The sequence below is a fragment of the Macrobrachium rosenbergii genome, chromosome 10 (assembly GCF_040412425.1).
Source record: "Macrobrachium rosenbergii isolate ZJJX-2024 chromosome 10, ASM4041242v1, whole genome shotgun sequence".
Taxonomy (NCBI): Eukaryota; Metazoa; Arthropoda; class Malacostraca; order Decapoda; family Palaemonidae; genus Macrobrachium; species Macrobrachium rosenbergii.
The window spans coordinates 31,329,559-31,353,915 of NC_089750.1; the positions used below are offsets into that span (position 1 = coordinate 31,329,559).

At 42.5% G+C, this 24,357-nt stretch overlaps 1 protein-coding gene across 1 annotated transcript in view; it reads left to right on the forward strand.

The window, feature by feature from the left end:
- Positions 1 to 24,357, forward strand: part of TAF1B (TATA box-binding protein-associated factor RNA polymerase I subunit B) — a 371,762-nt gene that overhangs the window by 331,600 nt on the left and 15,805 nt on the right. The window lies entirely within an intron of this gene.

Genomic DNA, 24,357 nt, shown 5'->3' on the forward strand with positions numbered 1-24,357 from the left:
CCACCAAACGCCTGTTGAACGAAAGCAAACGTCCATTAAAATTGTCTGTTGAATGCAAAGGACGTGGGAAACGTCGACTACAAAAAACTTCAACCTTTGGTCAACTGTTAATTAACTCGACCGAAATGGTCGAAAAATGCAATTGTAAGCTAAAACTTGGGTACATTCTAGTAATATTCAATCATGTACCTTCATTTTGCAACAAATTGGAAGTCTCTAGCACAATATTTCGATTATGGTGAATTTTTGAAAAAACTTTTCTTACGACTAAACTCGAGAAAATTTCAGAAATTCTTTCATCATTTTGTCGTAATTTTTGCACTGTTCTATATTAGCCGTTACATAAAGTTTTATGTATGAAAATGTGCGCAATTTCATGTACAATACAACAGAAAATAACTCATGGTTGTAACTTTTATCAGTTTTGAAATATTTTCATATAAATCACGATAACTGCCAAAATTTCAACCTTGTTCAACTTTACTCGACCGAAATGGTCAAAAACGCAATTGTAAGCTAAAACTCTTACATTCTAGTAATATTCAATCATTTACCTTCATTTTGCAACCAATTGGAAGTCTCTAGCACAATATTTCGATTTATGGTGAATTTTTAAAAAAATTTTTCCTTTTATACGTAGGTAGTAAGTAGAAATTCTTTTAACTGTACGTTGTCGTAATGTTTGCACTGTTTTATATTAGTCGTTACATAAAGTTTTATATATGGAAATGCGTGCAATTTCATTGTAAATACAACAGAAAATAACTCATGGTTGTAGCGTTTATCAGTTTTGAAATATTTTCATATAAATCACGATAACTGCCAAAATTTCAACCTTCGGTCAACTTTAACTTCGACCGAAATGGTCAAAAAGGCAATTATAAGCTAAAACTCTTACATTCTAGTAATATTCAATCGTTTACCTTCATTTTGCAATAAATTGGAAGTCACTAGCACAATATTTTTATTTATGGTGAATTTTTATAAAAACATTTTCCTTAGTCTTATCAGTAACTCTGCGGAACATCTCAGAAATTCTTTCGTCTTGTTGTCGTTTATTTGCACCGTTTTATATTAGTCGTTACATAAGGTTTTATATATGAAAATGTGCGCAATTTCATTTACAATACAACAAAAAATAACTCAAGGTTGTAGCTTTTATCAGTTTTGAAATATTTTCATATAAATCACGATAAATAGAAAAATTAGACTTTACTGTTTTGGGTTTAACTCGACCGAAATGGTCGAAAACTGTCATTGTAAGCTAAAACACTTACAGTCTAGTAATATTCAATCAATTAGCTTCATTTTTCAACAAACGGGAAGTCTCTAGCACAATATTTCGATTTATGGTGAATTTTTGAAGAAAAAAAAAATTTTTACGTCCGCCAGATTACTAATTCATGCATCATTTTGTGATAATATTTTCTCTGTGTTGCTTTGATTGTTTTAAAATTTGTTATATACCAAAATCATCACAATTTAGTGTACAATACAACAACAAAAATTAAGTCATTAATCTTTAACCGTTTATGCTTACAGCGCGATTTGTATACAATTATATACAACTTTTTTTATGTCATATATTCCAATATTTATATATGATAATGATTTTTTTTCATTTCTGATGGTTGCATACTAAACTTCAGGCAATGACAAAAAAATGAGCCAAAAATGAACTCTTAATCTTGAAAACTAAGCGTGCTGTGATTTTTAAAAAAACTTTTTTCCGCTGTAGTAATTAAAACTCACGAACAATGATACAGGAGGCGTTTTTGTAAATAGGGCTTCGGCGTTAAAGGGTTAAGTATGTAAATTACAACGTTTTAAGTATGTTTCATCCCCTTTTGAATTTGCATTGTCCAAGTTTTCCTCATATTTTAAGTTCACCTCTTACAAGATAGACAGTTTGTACAAGGTACTGGTTCTTTTGAATTCACTCCCTAGCACTAAACTTTATTTAATCTCTGAACTTATTTTCCTTCTTTTTAAAACTTGAGCTTTAGAACAGAACATATTTATTCCATTCATAAACTGACCATGTTGAATTTTCCTTCATAGTTTTGGTTATTTATACTTAAAATGGTTACAGGTGGACAATACTTTACTCCTATTGAAGTGGTTGTACATCTTAACTAGATAATTGTAAATTCAGAAAAAGCTTTAAACTTGTAGTTCCAAAAAAATAGCATGCTTAAGGACTGATTATTGCCTCATATTTTGAGTTGCTCATACTAGGGCTGCTCATTTAATTCAAGTGGTGAGATAAAATAGGTAATCAATCTCTTTTGTATGAGAGTGTACTTGCTAGTACGGTCACCCTTAGAATGAAACTATATTTACAGTCTCACGAGACCTGTGGTGTTGCATTGTCTGTCATTGTGAAAAGCTTGTATTGTTTGTGCAAATCTGTAAAATTCAATGACTAATGATGACAAATATTTTACAATGTAGCAAAACAAAGTTTAAATGTTTTAGTAGTGGGAGCAAACTTGATAGAACCCATGGGGCAGACTCATGCATTCTTGTAAGGGCAAGACTGGGTTGGGGGTTGAAAAAGTAGTTGCCCCAACAATGTGAATCTATAAATTGCAGCCTTTTATTTTACATAGGCTTGGACTCTAATTAAGGACAGAAAAAAAGTAGCCTTCTTAAGGGAAGTCCCATTTCTCTTATATCAGCTCTTTCAATACTGGTCTCAGCTCTTTGAGAGGCTGTTGTATATGAGTGCTTTTTCAACTATACTTCTTATTTTGTTCCATTCCATTTTGTTACCCCCTGCTGCCTCCTATTTTATTCATGGGTGTGATAACTTAATCAGTGTTCTCATAAAATTTGTTGACTTTGAATTTTGATGCATTAATGAAATGCTAGCAAAAGGGGCAGGGAACCACATCATTTTGACATGATCAAATTAAACTCGCCTGTGTATCCAGGGATCTCCTTTTGCAAGTCAATCACAGTGCCTTCAAAGAGCAAACAGTGGAGTATGTAAAGGTATTGATGTGGCAAATGATTATGGGTTATTAGTGTTGAGTAGCTTGCATGCAATTAAGATTTGGTTGTCATGGATACCCTTCTGTGGAGTTTTGAGCCATCGGTATATCCAAAAGTCACAAAGCACCATGTCTCTGAGATAAAGTGCTTGGCCAAATTCATGAATAAATTGAGAAAAATAAAGTCATCCGAGAGGAAGCATGCAAGAAAATAAAATACACAACAGATTTTTTGACATGGTATTTTTTTCACAGTTATGCACCAGAAGGTCAGATTGTCAACAAGCATTGCTATTGTGATGTTATCCGTTATCATGACAGTTCTTTGGAGGAGCCCATGCCATTGGAAAGTTGCTTGATGACTATGTTCTTTTTCATCCTTCTCCACTGATTAAGAAACTTTTGGCCAAGCACAACATCCTGTAGGTCCTGCAACCTCACAGCTTACAGACACGGCTCTGTGCTACCTTTATTTACTCTATAATCTCAGAATTTTGCTGAAATGTTCCTGATTTAGGTCAGAAGAAATGATTTCAACAAAGCACTAGTACAAGATACTGAAAACTGACTGTGAGAAATATTGTAGGCAGTTAAAATAATGCTAAGTGGAGTGCATGATGTCAGAAGGGTCTTACTTTTGGACAAATGAATGTCCATGCCCAACAGTTAGGTGTTTTATTTTCTTATAGCCTAAGGTCAAGTATTTTCTGATAAAAACATAATTAACATGTCAAAACTACCATTGGCTATGGGCTCATTGGGATAGAAAGAGTTGCTGAGAAAGGAATAGATGAAATGAGAAGGATGTTCACCACATACATGTCACTACAAATTGAGTAAGCAGGTATCAACCTAGGGAGGCCAACTTTAACCCTTCAAGGAGGGAGCTGGTGGTGGATGGGTTGTAGTAAGCTGATACTGGGTCTTGTGTTTTAATGGTTGCTTGGTTTTTCGGATGCAGTGGCACCTCAAATTAGTTCTTACTATTTGAGGCGCCCAGCAGAGCAAGGGCACAAACACTGTTTTTACAAACTTAGAAAATGCATGTAAAGTTTTCAAGCATCAATATTTTTCAAACCAACCGTATGATTTTAATCTAGTTTTCACCATTTTAAAGGAAATTTATCCTTGTACCATATATCCAAAAATTATGACATTATTATATGTTATACTTGAGCTATAGCATAAAATGTAAGGCAAAGTAAAGTGTGCCAGCTTGTTATTTTGCTTATGATGATTTTGCAGTTGAATGTACTTTTTTTGGCCATCTCATAATTATTGACATTACAATACATAAGAATAAATGTTATAAATAGTAAAAAAAAAGTCATATTAAACACCCAGAAACATAAGCAAGCTCAATGTAAAAAAAAGGTAAAAATGCAGTAAAGATTTCAAACATCAATATCTTTGAAACTAACAATACGATTTTAATCTAATTTTCACCATTTTAAAAGGAATTTATACCTGTACCGTATACCAAATATTATGTCATTATTGTATGTTATACTTACATTATAGCATAAAATGTAAGGTAAAGTAGTATGAGATCGCTTGTAATTTTTATGATTATAATTATTTGTGATAGCATAGTCACTTGTTTCCATCAAGGAGTTGCATGTCCATGGTCTACCAGAGCTCCATGGTGACCAAACTAATATCAAAGAATTATCTTTTAGTTGGTCTTTTTGGCCAGGTATTGTGTCGTAATGATTAACATTATGTAACACATGATGGAGTATATAATGGACTCAGGGCACTTTCCCTTATCTTCAGCGAAGCTGAACCCAGTTTTTCCAACATCAAAAGAACCTGCAAGAAAGAGAAGTGACTATTGCGCATGCACATCTGCCCTCTTGTTTTACAACTTGGCTGTTAAAGGCCAAGGAGCCATTAACTCTCTTTGGTCTATAGTGAACGGTTCACATTGTTACCAGTGCTCTGAAAAAATTCGACTTTTTTTTCTCTGTTTTCGTTATCGAGGATGATGGAAACATCAAAAATAGCAAGATAAGTGCTTAATATTAAGTTCCAGTTAAAAGTTTTAGTTTTAAAGCTTTTTACAATTGATAATATCCTTTGTAAAAAAACAGAACCTGGCTCTTTGATTGCTAGCCTACCTAGTTTCTAAAGTGTTGATTGCTACCTAGTTTCAGTTAAAGTTTTGATTGTTACCTAGTTTCAGTAAACATTGATTGCTACCAGGAGTTTTGTAAAGCGAAAATTGTTTTAAATTCTAACTAAATGTTTTAACTAAAAGAAATGTTCCACAACTTACTATTAATATAGAAAATCCTTTCAGATTATATGATATCCACAATAATCTAGGCAGTAAGTGAGAATAATTTAGACTAGATTAATAGGTGGGGTTGTCTGTAGCGTATGTCCTAGGATTACGTATCCTTAAGTGGCCTAGCTTAGACTGGGGCCCTAGGATCAGATAATAACAATATCTGGGCAAAATAATTCGATAGCCTAACAATAAGGCTACATATTAGTATAAATTTTTTCCTTTTATATAAGCCTGTGCACTTAAGCATGAGCTAAATAATCCAGGACTACCCTAGGCATTAAGCATGAGCTAAATAATCCAGGACTACCCTAGGCATTACATTATATCAAGTTAAGTGATAACTTTTCATGAAACATCCCATTTTTGGACTAAATTGTTAGCCTAGACCATGTAACCTAGGACTAGATGAAATAGTAATCTGTGGTGAATGAGATTGTAACTTAGCCTTAAGGCTACATATGAAGGTAGTCTAACAGTGTTTTGTGCAGCCCATACACTGAAGTGTTTTAAATAATCCGGGATTAGGGCAGTAGCTTAGATTAGAGTAAGTTATAGCCTGGCAATAAGGTTACATATTAGTGAGTTACTGTTTTACATAGTAGACCAAATAGCCTAGGATTGGATATAAACAACAACCTGGGTTAGACAAAAATAGTAGACTAACTATAAGGTTACATATTAGTAAGTTTTATAATTAATAATAATAATCTGTATTGCAGCTCAGGGCCATATACATGGAAGATACAAATACAATACACAACAATCTAGATACATAAGGTAACATGACAAAAATAATTATCGGCAGTATCCACACAGTTGCTGAAGAAGTAGAAAAAATCGAATTCATAATAATGGTAATGACAGTAATTATATGGGGAATAGAAAAAAACTGAAAATGATAACAATATAAATACAGATTGCAGACGATTAATTACCATCTGGAGTCCTTAGGTGGTAACAGAAGCTCAGGTCCAGAAGGCTAAATATGAATATTGAAAATTGCAAAACTCAAAATGATATTAAACACAGTAATAACTAGGAAGTAAGAATACCAAAAATAGCAAGGAACCAGAAATATAACTAATAATAATAATAATAATAATAATAATAATATAATAATAATAATAAAAGACAGATTCTGGAGATGACACTTCATAATTGCAAAAACAGAGAATATCCTAGGCTCAATAAATTAACGTATTTTTTATGACCTGGTAGCCTACCTGTAAGGCTACATACCAGTAAAGTTTTATGTAGCCCATGTCCTTAAAGGTGAAATAAACCTAGACAAAGCAGTAGTCTAACCAGATTAAGTAGGAACCCCTTTTTTAGGACCGGGTATATCCTATTAACCTAAAACAGTAGTTCGATTTAAGAAGGTAAAGCAGCCTTTTCAATATCAGATAGAAGGGCTGTCTCAGCCAGATAAAACAGCAAACTAGATTATGAGGAAGGTTCTTTCCTGTATATTTTGTATCCTTAAGAGTTTTCAATAAGCCTAGAATAGGCAATAGGCAGTGGCCTAAAATAGTTAAGCAAGAAACTTCTAAAAAATCCTCTATTCCTAACCTAAAGTATCTGATTATGTTGGAAGCTGTAACCTAAGCCATATAAAATAGTAGCTTGGATTAGTTAAACAGATTAGTTTATAGTCAGTTAGTCTGAATGGCATGACATTTAAATGATAAATTTCACATGGCCATTGCAAAAGGACTAAGAGAGTATAAGTAATATAGCCAAATACTGGTGTCAAAACTAACCTAAACCTTACAGGGTTTAAGTTAATATAGATATTTAATAAACTGTGTTACAACTACACACTTGTAATCAAGTTAACCTGTAAAATGAAATACACTAAAAACAATTACAGTAAAGCCTCCGTATTCGCAGTCTCACAATTCGCGGACTCACCTATTCACGGATTTCTCTATGGAACATATATATGCATTATTCGATGAACATTCATCCATTTGCGGTATTTTTCACTGAGAAATATTCACTAATTACCGTATTTTCATCTCATTTTCATGACTAAATGCACTTTTTGTGATAAAACTATTAAAATACTCAGGTGCCAAGGTAGTGCTCGAGTTACAACAATTTGCCTTACAATAGTTCGATGGGGTAAGCAATTAATACCTATAAGACAATAGTTAGAAAATATTTTAAAATTCCCTGTAGGCGCAGGCAGCAGTGTACAATCAGGCAGCGAAAGCGACCAAATTACAATAGACCACCTTTTCCTCCATCTCTTCATCCCATCTTCAAGTTAAAAGGGTAAAAGAGAATGATAAAAATATTGTTAGTAACATTATACTCTTGCGTAAATGTGTACAGCCGTAAACAACCGAATGAGAAACTGTTGTTTTGCTTATAAGCGAATCAGATAACAACAGCAGTACAGTAAACCCCCCGTATTCACGGACTCACGCATTCGCAGGTTTCTCTGTGGAACATATCTACCAATTATTCGCGGAAAATTCGCCCATTAGCAGTATTTTTCATTAAGAAATATTCACTAATTACTGTATTTTCATATTTTCATGAATAAATGCGCTTTTTGTGATAAAACTATTAAAATACTCAGGTATAAGCATTTTTACAGGGTTTTTCTCGTGTTTAAACTATCAAAACGGGCAGTTCTAAGTGTTTTTAGCGGGGTTTAAGTATTCGCATTTTTAGCTATTATCATGCATACACATCCCCGTGAATACGGGGGTTCACTGTATTGCTTGTATTTCAACCATCTCAGGTAATAAACAATTACCTAAAGTACAAATAAAGTTAAGTAGAATAGGACTGATATATTTGTACATTATACCCTTATTTGGTATGGGTAAAAGATCGGCAAGGAAATATACTGCTAAATTGAAGCTGCAAATTATAGATGAAGCTGAGAAAACAATGTACAAGCTGCTAATGACTATAAATTATCGTGCATTATTAAGGGAATCTTGTTTTTTTTTACACAAAACAAACATGCCCCCAAACGGCCAATGTCATCTATTAATGAAAAAAAAAGGGATTTTGACAAAGGAAAAATCTATTTCTGAGGAAGGCCCCGTGTCACCCGGTGAAATTCCATTGTTGCACGAATTTCTAGGTATAAAATGCTAGATATACCAGAGAAAAAAGAGCTTTCAGGAATGCTGGGGTTACTACCCCCAGATCGAGCGTCTTCTCCAAGGAAGACGTCGGTATAACGAAGGGTGAGTGAAAGGATCACTACCACGGAGTCTCACTCGAAAGATATCTCCCATGTTAAAACCCCCAGAAGAGAGCGGTGAGCCGTTACAGCCCCCACACACCGACGCCCGCCAGTTCGGCGACACCAGCGCCACCTACCTCATTCCAGGCTAGCACTACCCCAGGCTTGGCATGTGCAAGTAGGGGAGCAGAAGGTGCCTCAGGGAGGGTCACCAGAAATAGGGCCTTTTAGATTTTCCTTTGTCAAAATCCCTTTTCTGAGTCCAGCCCCGTGTCAGCCGGTGAAATAGTGATAGAGAATCATGCCAAGGCTGCTAACTACGAGGAAACAAGGTAATCTGAAGAAAAAACACAAGTTATGAAAATGGTTTTAATCAGGATATCTCTCACATGAAAAATTGAATACTAAATTGGAAAAGTATAGTAAAAATCTTAACATTACGAAATATGTGAGCAAGTCCACAGTGTGGCAGGAAAAAACCCAAAAATACTTAAGACTACAAGGGTATAATGTTAATTGAAAAATTACTTAGACTAAAGAGTATATATAACCTTATAGCTACACACACTTTAAGAGACAATACAACATGGGGAAGAATTACATACACATATATATATATATATATATATATATATATATATATATATATATATATATATATATATATATATATATATATATATATATATATATATTTTACATGGAGCAAAATAAAAACCGCCCAGTACCCCAAAGGAAATACATAATCATAACATGTCAAACTATAGTTTCCACTCAACAGAGACAATATAATATCAATATGAGGAGCAAGGCAGTGAGGCATGATCAACCAGGAGGACAAGCAGAGAAGTAAATGAGGCAGGCGGGCAGGGGGTTAGGGGAAGGATAAAGGAAGATGACTAATTAAGGTGGGGAGATGACACTTCCCACAGCTATTGTAGAAAACTTTCAGGGCTTGAGTGTTTTTAAATAGTGGCGTTTAAATACTAGAGGTGATTTCCAACCCGTGTATTTGGAGAGTTCTGAGAAATCCATATTATGAAAGTAATTAATAGAAGTAGCAACTGCTCGAATATCATGAACCTTAGGAACTGATTCTGGGTTAGCTTGTTTAATAAAATACAAAATTTGTTGCCTTATTGCATTTATCGATAGAGTACCACCTTTCTCCCTGATAAAAAGAGGACCCGACTTACACTGTGGAGTTCTTAAAAGGTAAGACTTTAGGGTATAAACTGGACATAAAGACTGATCTTGTGGAAGGGGCACCACCTTCCAAGGGGACCACCTGTCTTGCGGGTCTTCATTTTTAGCTAAAAATCTAGGGTCAGGGGAAAGGAGGACTTCTCCGGACGGGAGGAAGTTAACAAAATCATCACCTCTAGCGAGAGCCGATAGCTCTGAGATTCTGGCACCTGAAGCCAAGCTAATCAGAAATAAAGTCTTCCTTAACAGATCCAAATAAGAACATTGAAAGTTGTCAATCTCAGATGCTAACTTAAGAACATCATTGAGGAACCACGTAACAGATTGTGGGCGTGATACGGGTCTCAGACGAGCGCATGCTCTGGGAATAGATGAAAAGTAGGAATCTGTAAGGTCAATTTTAAAGCCATATAAGAATACCTTCTTCAGGGCTGACTTGGCTGTGGTAATAGAAGGTAACTGCTAGGTTAGTCGTCATGATTTGGGCTTCAGATGCTTTCAGAAAGGAGGCCAATTTTTTGACTGCTGTGTCATATTGTCTAAGAGTAGAATCTCTTTGTCTGATTCTAAAAACAGAGTGTTAACGGGTCAATGTTTGCTCCCTTTTGGGCTGCGAACTTTATAAAGTCCATAAAACTAGGGCATTCTGAATTCTTGAGGAAGCTGACACAGTCTTGGTTTGTACTGTCTGGGTCAGTTTGGGCTTGGGAATCAAGACTTCGCAATCCCAGTTCCTGAAGAAGAGGAACCAATTGCTCTTCGGCCAATAGGGGCTACCAGGGCTGGTTGACCTTTGAATGTCCTGAGTTTGTGTAATACTTTCAGCAGCAAGTTTATTGGGGGAAACAGATAAATCTTCTCCCAATTGTTCCAATCTATCGTCATTGCATCCGTGGCGTACGCCTGGGGGTCCAGGTTCAGAGCCACATAACAGGGAAGCTTGAAGTTGCTCTCCGTCGCGAACAGATCCACTTGGAGACCCGAACCTGGCGACAAATCCAATTGAAGGATTCCCCATCCAGGGACCACTCCGTCTCCAACGGAGTAGTTCTGGACAGGGAATCTGCCACCACGCCCGCACCCGCTAGGTGGGTGGCTGACAGATGCCAGCTGTGCTTGTTCGCTAGGGAGAAAATGGCAATCATAACCTGGTTCACTCGACCTGATTTGGAGCCGCCCCTGTTGATGCAATGAACTACCACTGCGCTGTCCAATACCAGCCTGATATGAATCCGGCGGGGGGGGGCGGATTTTCTTTAGGGTTAGAAAAACCGCCATAGCTTCCAGGGTGTTTATATGGAACTGCTGAAACATAGTGGACCACGTCCCTTGTACTTTTTGTTTTGCCGAATATCCTCCCCAGCCGCTTAGAGAAGCGTCCGTGTGAACAACTAGCACTGGAGGGGGAAACTGAAGTGGAACTGTCTTGGACAGGCCACTGACTGTGGACCAAGGCCGCAGTCTTGCCTTTAAGATTCGGGGAATAGAGGAGACCTTGTCTCTGAGCTTGACATTGGCTCGACTCCGCCACACTCTGTTTATGTCTTTTAATTTTACTTTTAAGAGCAGGTCCGTCACTGAGGCAAATTGAAGAGACCCAAGGATTCTTTCTTGGGTCCGGCGGGATGCTGATTGGTTTTTCAGAAATTTCCTGGTAAGGGACGCTATCTCCTTCCGCTTGGGAGGCGGGATGGATAACGTGTGAGAGGACAGATCCCACTGGAGACCCAGCCACTGAAACCGGGACTCCGGAGTCAGGCGGGACTTCTCTCTCTTCAGCTGAAAACCTAACGACTCCAGGAAGTTGATGACCGTGGACGTAGCCTTCCGACATTCTAGAACTGTTGGAGCCCAAATTATCCAATCGTCTAGGTACGCTGCTAGGGATATCCCTCGGGACCGGAGTTGCTGAACTACCGTGTCCGCCAGCGTGGTAAATATCCTGGCCGCAATGTTTAGACCGAAAGGCATGACCCTGAAGGAGTAGGCTTGATTCCCGAGTCTGAAACCCAGGAACGGAGAGAAGCTCCGCGCAACCGGGACGTGATAGTAAGCGTCTGAAAGATCGATAGAGGTGGTGACGGCTCCACGCGGAAGTAGAGTCCGTACCTGAGCTACCGTAAGCATGCGAAATTTGTCGCATTTTATGTAGAGATTTAGACGCGACAGATCCAGGATCACTCTTTGTTGATCGGAGTCTTTTTTGGGAACAGTGAATAACCTGCCTTGAAACTTTAGGTGCCTTACTTTCTTTATTGCTTGCTTGTTGAGCAATTCTGCCACGTAGTCCTGTAGGACTGATGAGGGTGGCTGGTAAAACCTGATCAGAGGAGGAGGGTCTTTGATCCAGCTCCATCCTAGACCCTTGGACACAATGCTGTGTGCCCAAGGGCTGAAGGTCCATTGGTCCCTGAACCAATACAGGCGACCACCTACCTGTTTGTTCTCAGTGGGAGGGAGCGGGTTTGTTCCCTCTACCACGTCCAGGCTTACCTCTTGACCTCTTGGAGTGGTGTTGGACTTTCCTCTGTAAGGAGCCCTACCTCTTCCCCCCCTTGCGCTCCTATTAAGGCCGTGAAAGAATCCACGGCCTTCATAGGTTGGATTGTATGCTGGTGAAGCAACATACGAGGGTGCGGCAAGGGAATGGGCTGGTTGAACCAGCACATATTGTTGGGGATGGGCCTTTGAGGTGGAGGGCTGTGCCACTGCCGAGACCAGGATGGCTTGGACTACCGCCTGATGATGGGGTCTCTTGTGCCTCCTGAATCGTTTGCCTCCTCTCGTCTGGGGGCCGCCAGATTCTGTGGTCTTTCGCTTGTAGGCAGAGATGCCCCAGCGAGAGCGCAGACTCTGGTTGGCCCTTGTAGCCTCCCTAAGAACATTAGTAACCTCTTCTTCAGGGAAGAGGTTAGGTCCCCAGATCGAGCTCTTCACGAGCTTGTTAGGCTCGTGACGGATGGTGGCATCAGCGAAAATAAATTTCCTGCATTCAAGCCTGGCCATCATAAAATCAAACAGGTCGGACTGAAATCCCACCAATAGGGATTTAGCCAAGACCTGAAAGAAAGGCTCGTCTGCACAGGAGACGGCAGTGGCTTCAGTGAGGCAGACGGAGTTCAAAGACCGGGCTAGCTTAGTCCGGGCCTCAAACTCCGCCTTCAGCAGGGCTTCCGGTAGCTTAGGAAGCTGCTCGCTAAATTGCGTTGACGCGCAAAAGCGTCCAGCTTTCCAACAGTAAAGGTGGACGGCGCGTCAGTCCAAAACTCATCGCCCCCTGGGAATACCAGGGATGTGGAGTCTGTTTCCTTTAATTGTGGTAAAGGATTGCCATCAAAGCACGCTCGGGCCGTAGCTAGAGCGACTTTGTTTAAGCAGGGAGTCGGCAACCTGTCACCCAGGGCGAACATAGTGAAATTGCCCTTGAAAGGCGTCAATTTAGTGTTATCGGCCTGCCACTCCGTCAGAGTGCGCAGGAGAGCCGACTGAGCCTGGTCTCTAGGGAAGATCACTGTCTCCCTAGGAACCTTGTCTGAGCGTACCCAGGCTTCCTCCGTCAGCCTAACGAAGCCTGGGTAAGGGGGCAAGAGATCGGCGGGAAAGAACTCAAGCTCTTCCAACCGCCTCGTGCCAAGACCTTCAACCGTTAAGGTGCCCTCGTGTTGGATAGCCCGGAGGGCGAAACGCCAAGGGTTCCCGACGTCAAAGGGAGGGAGATCCGCCGTATCTGGAATGGCATACTGGGGTTCGGCTCCGCCTGGGCGAGCTATCCCTGCCAGTATATTGTCATGACTGGTCAGTTTCTCCGAGATTTGAGTGAACTTGGACTCAACCTCCGCCGAGAACCGCTCGAAAAGCTGGTTAGCAAAAGACTCCGGATCAAAGGCAGGCTGGCGAGGAGGGCTTGGTTTTGATGCCCTCTTACTCGCGCCTTTGCCGGAGGAACCAGACTTGCTCCCGGAGGCTACCGGTGCTGAGACCTTAGCCTTCGACGGGGGGAAAGGCAAGGCTTTCCTGGAAGACGAGGACTTAAAGCCCTTCGCCTTCCATGAAGTCTTCAACTTCAACTTGGGGACAGCTGATGGAGCTCTGTCACCCAAGGAGGAAGACTTCACAAAACCTGCAAAGGAAGACACTGATGAAGCTGGGGAGTCAAAAAGGGGGCCCGCCCCCGCAACCTCACTTACCTCGCTACTTACCACCTGGTCCTGTTCAGTGTTCATGGGTTCCAGGTCCAAGTCTAACGCGCGACATCCTCCGAAACCTCCGCATAAAGGATGTCCACTTGGGGTGGCTGGGTCGCATCCCGGATCTGCTGGATGATGGGGGTGGCAAGTTCTTCTTCTGGCACTGCGCGCCACCCATGCGCCGGGTAGAGCAGGTCCCTCAACTTAGCGTCGAGGACATAAGGCTTCCCGACGGAACGTTCCTCCCAAACCCAGCCACCCAAGCGCCGGAGAGATTCCAAGGAAGACTTCTTGGAGGACTCGTCCGCCTGTAAGAGAACCGACAATTAGAGTTGAACGAAAAAATGGTTCGAGAACCACATAAACATTATTTCGATATGAGGAGCGTAATATGGAAGAAAACTATATCTTACCGACTCGTCCTGGATACTCACACACAAAGCGAAGCAAACCTCACAGCCGTCGGGTGCCGGACTACCAGGTCGTCTAACCGACCGCACAACCAGCGTGGGTCCGGCACACCACATGTCCATAGGGTTGTTGTAATGAAGCGGTGCACCCCGGCTCCTCACAGCGAACAGTCTGTAAGTGTAAAAAGTACATGAACCTACCACTCTAAGTAACCTAAAGCTGGCAAGCCCGGGAATTTCAGCATACAACTGGAATGCTCCGGTGGATAGGAAACCCCTTGTTAAAAACTAGGCCAACGAGCTCCAAATTAAACAGAGTGGAAGGTAAATTACTTCCAGACCCCGGAATACTCCGGCGGAATGAAAGGTTATGAGACAACAGGAACTCACCGCAAGGGCTGCCAGCAAAAATAACGGCGGAACCCCCAGGCATAGTACCGGACTCAATAGCAAATTAAAAAATGTAGAGACGGAGTGAGAAGCCCACTCCGTTAGATAATATACACTTATATATATACAATTAATTAATAGAATAAACAAGTGATGGTAAAAAGGAGCAATCCACTCCGGAGACCGGAGGGATCCGCTTTTTTCATATATTCCCCTTCTCTCGGACTTCCCCGCCAGTGAAACAAGGTGGGTGAGATGCTCGTCATGATAGGCCAAGTACATAACATAAGCCGGAGCAAGTGTCAACAACCCAACCAAGAAACCCGACGGAGAGGAATGAAAGTGTGGGAGAGAATGTTCGAACCCGTTCGAGTCGGAGCGAGTAAACGAACCACCAACACAAACACAGCGATGCTTGGGACTGTCTGGGAAGGAGCGAATCCCTCTACCAGGGGGAGTCCCTCAACTCGGAGAAAACGCCATCTAGCGTCACCACCCACACGAGTAGAGCAAAGCTGGTAGGAGGGGGAAGGGGGGTGGTGGGGTAGGGAAGAGTGGTAGGCTACGAGAGTGAAAACAGGAGACAAGGGAAAATGATTCACCCGCTCAACTGCAAACACACACCGCTCCAAGAATAATTAAAACTTGGGAGGGTGGCCTACTACTAGGGGAGGGATGCGACCAAGCCTCAATGCCCAACTCCTGACTAGGCGAAGCCTAATAAAATACCGAACCAGGCCTAGCCTAGGCTAACGGAAGGAGTACGGGAAGGGAGGAGGAAGGAAAACAGGGAGAGAAATTTTGTGCCGAGAGCCAACCGGGACCGAAAAGAGGGGGGCAAAAAGGCGACTAGCCTAGAGGAGACACACCCAATGAACTCTATTCCTTCGAAAAGAAGGAAGAGAACTAAGGGGCTCACTCTGCCACCCCAAAAACGACCACGGAGGAAACAGCAACAAAACTCCCTCAACCCGATGGATCCTCCATGCCTAACCTAAAGGGCGAGAGGAAAGGAAGCAATACGAGCCTAATGTAATAGGCAAGGGAAGACCCACACCCATAAAAACCATCACACACAAAAACATAGAATTTAACAAAAAATGTGCTGCAATGCGGTGCGTAGCTTACCTCGGGAAGCGGTTAGATCTGAGGCTGCCGCTACCTCGAGAAGGTAAACAATGAATATAAACAAAACAGAACACCAACGCCAAGAAAAAAAAAAAAAATAAAAAATAAAACATAGCCTTAGTATAGACTAAAATAAGGTAATACCAACAAGGAACCCAGCCTGGGGGGGAACCTAGACGGGGCACCACCCTAATATGGACCGTAAAGGTCTATCGAATTTATTAAGACTCAAAAAAGGGGGGGCCACCGCAGGAAACCCGCCAGGAGGAGAACCGGGGGGCAGATAATAACATATAACGACAAGGAGACAACCCCAACAGAAAAAGACTGATTGGGTCGCCTTGCGGTCGACATGGCTGGAATGGGACGCCGTGGCGTCATAACAAAGTTCTCATAATTGTGAAAACAGAGACGTTTACAGCCAAAATATCGAATAAAACCCCACAATAAGATGGTACTTAACTTGGAGATGGTAAAGCTGCTCGAAGACATGATGAATTGGAAGAATAATCCAATAAAGGCACAAGCACAAAAAGAGAGTGGTAGCAAGTCACGTGCTAGAAAATGGAAAGAGGTAGGTGGCGCTGGTGTCGCCGAACTGGCGGGCGTCTATGTGTGGGGGCTGTAACGGCTCACCGCTCTCTTCTGGGGGTTTTAACAGGGAGATATCTTTCGAGTGAGACTCCGTGGTAGTGATCCTTTCACTCACCCTTCGTTATACTGACGTCTTCCTTGGAGAAGACGCTCGATCTGGGGGTAGTAACCCCAGCATTCCTGAAAGCTCTTTTTTCTCTGGTATATCTAGCATTTTATACCTAGAAATTCGTGCAACAATGGAATTTCACTGGCTGACACGGGGCTGGACTCAGAAATAGCTAAATTAATTTCACAACGAGACGTATTTAAGTCATATTTCATCTTAAAAACACTTCGTATAACAAAAAATAACCTTGCTGCATATAAATAGAGTATCTAGAGATTCATTTACGCTAACTAGAAGCAAGAAAAGCGTTGTATACAGTAAACCCTCCGTATTTGCAGTCTCACGATTCACAGACTCACCTGTTCGGGGATTTCTCTATGGAACGTATATGTGCATTATTTGCTGGAAATTTGCCCATTCACAGTATTTTTTACTGAGAAATATTCACTAATTACTGTATTTTAATCTCATTTTCATGACTAAATGCACTTTTTGTGATAAAACTATTAAAATACTCGAGTAGTGCTTGAGTTACGATAATTCACCTTACGATAATTTGATTTTGTAATGGGGTAAGCACTTAATACCAATACAACAATATAAAATACTTCTAAATTTCGCGCAGGCACAGGCAGCAGCGTACAATCAGGCAGCAAGAGAGACCAAATTACAATAGACCAACTTCTTTTCCCCCATCTCTCTATCCCATCTTGTAGTTAAAAAAGTAAAAGAGAATGATAAAAGTAATGTTAGTAACGTGATACTCTTGCGTAAATGCATACAGCCATAAACAACCGACCGAGAAACTGTTGTTTTGCTTATCACCGAATTGGATAACAACAGCCGTTTTGCTTCTATATCAACCATCATACGGTAATACACAATCACCTTAGGTTTATAGTACAAATGACATTAAGTAGAATAGGACATATATTTTTACATTATACCCTTATTCGATATGGATAAAAGATTGGCAAGGAAATATACTGCTAAATTTAAGTTTCAAGTTGTAACTGAAGCTGAGAAAACAATGTTCAAGCTGCTAATGACTATAAATTATCATGCATCGGCAAAATGGATGAAACTCGACCATACTTAAAATTGGAGAGAAAGTATTTTAATCAAAACTACAGGGCATGAAAGAACACATATTACTGCTGTTTTTACACCAATAAACTGTAAATATGCAAAGCTCGTATTACGATGAAATCAAGTGAAAATAGCGAACGGAATCTTGATTTTTTTCCACAAAACAAACATCCCCCAAATAGCCAATGTCATCTAATAATGAAAAAATAGCTAAATTAATTTCACAACATATTTAAGTTATATTTTGGCTTAAAAACACTTCGTATAATGAAAAATAACCTTGTCCCATATAAATAAAGTATCCGGAGATTCATTTATGCTAACTAGAAGGAAGATATCTCTGGACTGAGTTAAATATGGCGAAACAAACTTACCTCGTAAACGATTTCCAAACCAAAACATTGATCGCTATGATCGCAGTTTATAATACAAAAACAGTACTGTATAAGAATATATACAATATTATTGGATACAATGAATTAAGGCATAACATCTTAAAAGATCCATGGAAAAGATGCAAATTTCATTATGTTGGTGTTTGTATAAAGGGATTTTGACAAAGGAAAAATCTATTTCTGAGGGAGGACCTGTGTCACCCGGTGAAATGTCCTTTAGAGCACACATTTCTAGGTATAAATATTGCTAAATATACCAGAGAAAGAAAGCCAACAGGAATGCTGAGGTTACTACCCTCAGAGCGATCACCTATTATGTAACAGGTGTCGGTATAGAGTAGGGTGAGTGAATTTGTCCACTACCACCACAGGACCTAACTCTGTAGAATGTCCCAATGTCAAAACCCCCGGTACGAGAAGAGCCGTTCCAGCGGCAACTCACCCGGACCTGTACCTGACGACCTGAGCGCCATCTACCCTCATTCCAGATTAGCACCCACATAACTAGCTTGGTATGCCTACTAGGGGGGGAAATTGAATAACCTGGGAGGGTCACCGGGTGACACAGGTCCTCCCTCAGAAATAGATTTTTCCTTTGTCAAAATCCCTTTTCTGAGCTCCGGACCTGTGTCAGCCGGTGAAATTGTATCAGAGAATCATACCAAGCAAGGTGAAGGATTATAAGTGACAAATAAAAGGTAGAGATAAATAAAGGCACCGTTACTTAAGCCTAATTTAATTATCTCAGCAGTAGAGAAATATAAGTTAAACATTAAACTTAAGACTAAGAATCTTTGTGGACAAAACAAGGTTCTGAACAGATAGTATCAAAACTTAAAGTAACCATGAAACATAGACAATTAACAGTACTCAAACTTAAGACTAACACAAAGAAAATTTACAAATCCACTTAAACCTAACACCGCAAAACAGGTACAATTATATATACATAAACTAGGGCCAGGATGTGAAGCATGCGTGGCCCAGGAGAAGATGGCAGGGAAAGCAAATGAGGCAGGCAGGCGGGAGGGGAATGGGGGAAAGACTAACTAGGAGGGAGGGATAATACTCCCTGCAGCCACTGTAGGGAACTTTAGAGCTTCCAGTGATTTAAGATAGTGGCGCTTAAACACTGATGGAGATTTCCAACCCGTATACTTTTTTAGGTCATCAAAATTCATATTGTAGAAATAGTTTGTGGAGGTTGCCACTGCCCGGATATCATGTACCTTCGGTACTGAATCTGGGTTAGCTTGTTTAATGAAATATAAAATCTGTTGTCTGATAGCTTTTAAGGAAAGTGTCCTACCTTTTTCCCTGATAAAAAGAGGACCAGACAAAACCTGAGAAGTTCTCCTTAAGTAAGCCCTCAGTGTAGTGACTGGGCACAAGGATGGATCCTGTGGAAGAGGAACAACCTTCCAAGGAGACCACCTATCCTGAGGGTCTTCATTCTTTGCTAGGAAACTTTGGTCTGGGGAAAGAAGAACTTCTCCTGACGGGAGGAAATCTACATAATTAACACCTCTAGAGAGAGCGGACAGTTCCGATATCCTAGCACCTGAAGCTAAGCTAATTAGGAACAACGTCTTCATTAACAGACTCAAATATGAACAGTTATCATTATCAGTTTCTGATGCTAGTTTCAAAACATTAAGAAACCAAGAAACCGTGTGAGGACAGGTTGCTGGTCTCAGACGAGCACATGCCTTTGGGGTTGATGAAAAGTATGAGTCTGTTAGGTCAGTGTTGAAGCCATGCAAAAACACTTTCTTCAAGGCTGACTTAGCTGTGGTAATTGTAGCTGCAGCTAGACCTTTTTCAAACAATGACCTAAAGAAAGAGATTGCCAAATTCGCGGTCATAACCTGAGCTTCAGAATGTTTAAGGAAAGATGCCAGTTTTTTAACTGCTGAATCATACTGCCTGAGAGTAGATTCTCTTTTATCTGATTCCAAGAACAGAGTGTTAACTGGGTCTATATCCGCCCCTCTCTGAGCGGCGAACTTCATAAAGTCCACAAAGCCAGGGCATTCAGAATTCTTGAGGAAGCTGACACAGTCCACGTTTGTACTACTTGTGTCAGTTTGGGTCTGGGTAACAGATGACACTTGAATTTCAGCTCCAGCAGAAGAGGGTTACCAGCTGCTCTTCGGCCAATTGGGAGCTACCAGAGCCACCTGCCCCTTGAAAGACCTGAGTTTGTGCAGCACTTTCAGCAGCAGGTTTACCGGAAGGAACAGGTAAATCCTCTGCCACTTGTTCCAGTCTAATGTCATTGCATCTGTGGCATGAGCTTGAGGGTCCAGGTTGGGGGCCACATAACAAGGAAGTTTGTGGTTGCTCTCCGTGGCAAACAAGTCTACCTGGAGACCTGGAACCTGAAGGCAAATCCAATTGAACGAGGCTCTGTCCAGAGACCACTCCAACTCCAGCGGAGTTGACCTGGACAGAGAGTCCGCAATGACATTCCGGACCCCTGCAAGATGAGTGGCTGATAGGTGCCACTTGTGCTTTTCCGCCAGAGAGAAGATGGCTATCAACACTTGATTGATACGACTCGACTAGGAGCCTCCCCTGTTTATACAGTGTACCACCACTGCACTGTCCAAAACCAGCCTGATATGGATCTGTTTGGGAGGGCGAAGCCTTTTCAGAGTCAGAAACACTGCCATTGCTTCCAGGATGTTATGGAACTGGCGGAACATTGTGGACCATGTTCCTTGTACTTTTTTGTCTTGAGAATATCCTCCCCAGCCGCTTAATGAAGCGTCTGTGTGAATTACTAGTGATGGAGGAGGAAATTGAAGGGGCACCGATTTTGACAGACCCTTGACTGTTGACCACGGCCGAAGTCTTTTTCTCAAAACTGGAGGGACTAGAGACACCTTGTCCCTGAGTTTGATATTGGCTCGTCTCCACCACACACTGTTTATGTCTTTTAGTTTTGCCTTCAGCAGCAGATCTGTGACAGATGCGAACTGAAGAGAACCCAGGATCCTCTCCTGAGTCCTGCGAGAAGCTTTCCTGCACTTGAGGAAGTGCCTGGTAGCCTTGGCTATCTCTCTTCTTTTGGCTGGCGGAAGAGACAGTCTGTGTGAGTCTAGGTCCCACTGGATACCTAGCCACTGAAACCGAGCCTCCGGAGTTAGACGGGATTTCTCCCTGTTTATCTGAAAGCCTAGGGACTCCAGAAACTCGATCACTATGGCTGTAGCTCTCCGGCATTCCCCGACGGTGGATGCCCAGATTATCCAGTCGTCTAGGTATGCGGCTAGCATGATCCCCCGGGACCGTAACTGCTGTACTACTGTCTCTGCCAGCTTGGTGAATATTCGGGGCGCTATGTTGAGCCCGAATGGCATGACTCTGAATGCATAAGCTTGCCTTCCCAGCCTGAATCCTAGGTAAGGAGAGAAGTTTCTCGCAATCGGGATGTGATAGTATGCGTCTGAAAGATCTATAGACGTGGTGACGGCTCCACGAGGAAGTAGAGTCCGTACCTGAGAGATTGTAAGCATGCGAAATTTGTCGCATTGTATGTAAAGGTTGAGACGAGACAGATCCAAGATTACTCTTTGTTGAGCGGAGCCTTTTTTGGGGACGCTGAACAGTCTGCCTTGGAATTTCAAGTGCCTCACTTTCTTTATGGCCCGTTTTTGGAGTAGTTCCTTCGCAAAGTCCCGCAGGGCTTGTGAAGGGGGTTGATGGAACCTGACCTGAGGTGGTGGGTCCTTGACCCAACTCCATCCCAGTCCCTTGGAGACTATACTGTGGGCCCACGGGCTGAAGGTCCACTGATTCCGAAACAGGTAAAGCCTCCCGCCTACCTGAATCTTCTCATTGGGAAGGGGAAGGTTTACTTCCTCTGCCCCGGCCGCCTCTTCCCCGGGAGAGGGACCGCAATGCAGCCTTGCCTCTGAAGGCAGCCCTTGCTCTGCTTCCCCTTGCATTTTTATTGAAGCCACGAAAGGAACCATGGCTTTCATAGGCTGGGTTGTACGCCGGAGACGTCACAAAGGTGGGGGAGGCAAGGGAATGCTGTGCCGGCTGCACCAGCACAAACTGTTGGGGTTGTGCCTTTGAGGTGGAAGGCTGACCGACCGGAGAGACTGGGACAGCCTGAACTACGGTTGGGGTTTGTGGCCTCCTAAACTTCTTATACCTTTTCCCTGACCTGCCATGGGAACCGGAGGACTCGGAGATTTTGCGTTTGGCGGGAATACCCCACCGGGAGCAGAGGCTCTGGTTGGCCCTGGTTGCTTCCGCCAGGACATTGTTCACCTCGTCCTCGGGGAATAAATTAGCCCCCCAAATCGAGCTTTTCATCAGTTTATTAGGCTCGTGCCTAATAGTGGCGTCCGCAAAAATATGTTTGCGACAGTTTGTCCTTGCCACTGTAAAGTCAAACAGGTCTGCTTGGAATCCCGCCAGCAGAGATTTAGTTAAGACCTGGAAAAAGGGTTCATCTGAATACAGCACAGCTGTCGCCTCTGCCATGCACAAGGAGTTCATTGCACGGCTCAGCCGACACCTAGCGCCGAACTCCGGCTTCAGGAGGGCCTCCGGAATTTTGGGAAGCTGCTCACTGAAGAGAGTGGACGCACAGTCTGGGTCCAGCTTGCCCGCCGTAAAGGTGGACGGAACTTTGTTCCAGAATTCGGAGTCACCAGGGAGGACCAAAGAGGTGGGATCGGTCTCCCGGAGCTGCGGCATCGACTTACCCTCCATGCATGCCTGAACAGTTGCCTGAGCCACTTTCGACATGCAAGGAGTTGCGATCCTATCCCCCAAAGAAAACATCGTAAAATTTCCTTTGAAGGGGGTCAACTTTGTGTTTTCTGCTTCCCAGTCCGCAAGGGTGCAAAGCAGAGCCGATTGAGCCTGATCCCTAGGAAAGATGACTGTCTCCTTAGGGACCTTATCTGTTCTCACCCACGCTTCCTCTGTCAATCTAGCGAAGCCTGGGTAGGGGGAAGCAGACCTGGAGGAAAGAACAACTCCTGAAGTCTAAGGCCCTCAATGGTTAATCCTCATGCTGGGGAGCATGAAGAGCCAAGCGCCAAGGGTTCCCCTTATCGAAAGGAGGAAGGGCGGAGGCGTCCGGAATGGTGAAGGACGGAGCTGACCTACCAGAGCTCACGAGCCCGGAGATCTTGGTCTCCTGGCTCTGCAGCTTTTCCAATACTGTCTTCCACCTCTCGTCCATCTGCTTGTTGATTGTATCAAGCAGCATGCTTGCCAATTCTTGAAATTGGAAGCAGGTTGACGAGGGGGCTGGCTTTGGCTGCCCTTGCTCTCGACCCCTTTACAGAGGGAGTGTCACTAGCAACGAAAGCCGCCGGGCTAGAAGCCCGTGACTTCCCGGGGAAAGGGAGTTGCCTTGCGGGAGGAAGAGGACTTATATCCCTTACCTTTTAGTGACTTTTTACCTTGGGGATGGTCGATGTCGACCTATCCTCAAGGTAGGAGGACTTCTGGAAACCCTGAAAAGAAGATACAGAGGATGAAGGGGAATTAAAAGGAGTCCACTCCCCTGCCTCACTTACCTCCCTACCTACCTCCTGGTCCGGTTCCACATTCATGGGCTCCAGGTCCAAATTAATGGCCGCCACTTCTGCTGACACTTCCGCTGCTATGACATCCTGGGAGGGCTGCGTCGCTTCCCGGATATGTTCGATCAAAGGGGCTGCCACTTCTGCTGGGACAGCCGCAGCGAACCGGGCACCGGGAAGAGGAGGTTACAGATGGCCTCCGACAGAACATATGGCCTCCCTGACGGGACGTTTCCTCCCAAAAGCCACCCAACTCCTAAGCCACATAAACTATTGTCCTGAAAATAACAAGGACTAACTAATTGCACATCAAGGACTTAAAATATATATAAGGGATATAACAAGAACCTTATAAACTATCAAATAAGTCAAGGAACCAGGTAAACTAAAGGCCGTAATTTAGGCTTACCAACTCGTCCTGGAACTGCTCAAACAAAGCGTAGCACACTTCACATCCATCCGGTGCCAAACGATCAAGTCTCCCACCCTGACTGCACAGCCGGAGTGGGAGCGGCAGACAACATGGCCGCAGGGCTGGTGTAGCACTGCAGTGCACCCTGGCTCCTGGCAGCGTACCATCTGTATGGATAAACTGTATATGAGTATGCTTATCTGAAGGCACGCCGGAGTAAATCCGGCGGAGATAGGGGCTTTATGCTCGAGCAGATAACAGGTCATGCAATTAGCAGATTAGTCCTACCGGAGTAGTCCGGTGAAGCAAAACAAATATATTATTCATGGCAAACAAGTTAAGGAACACCGAAGTTAAACCGACGGAAATAATATATACCTTAACC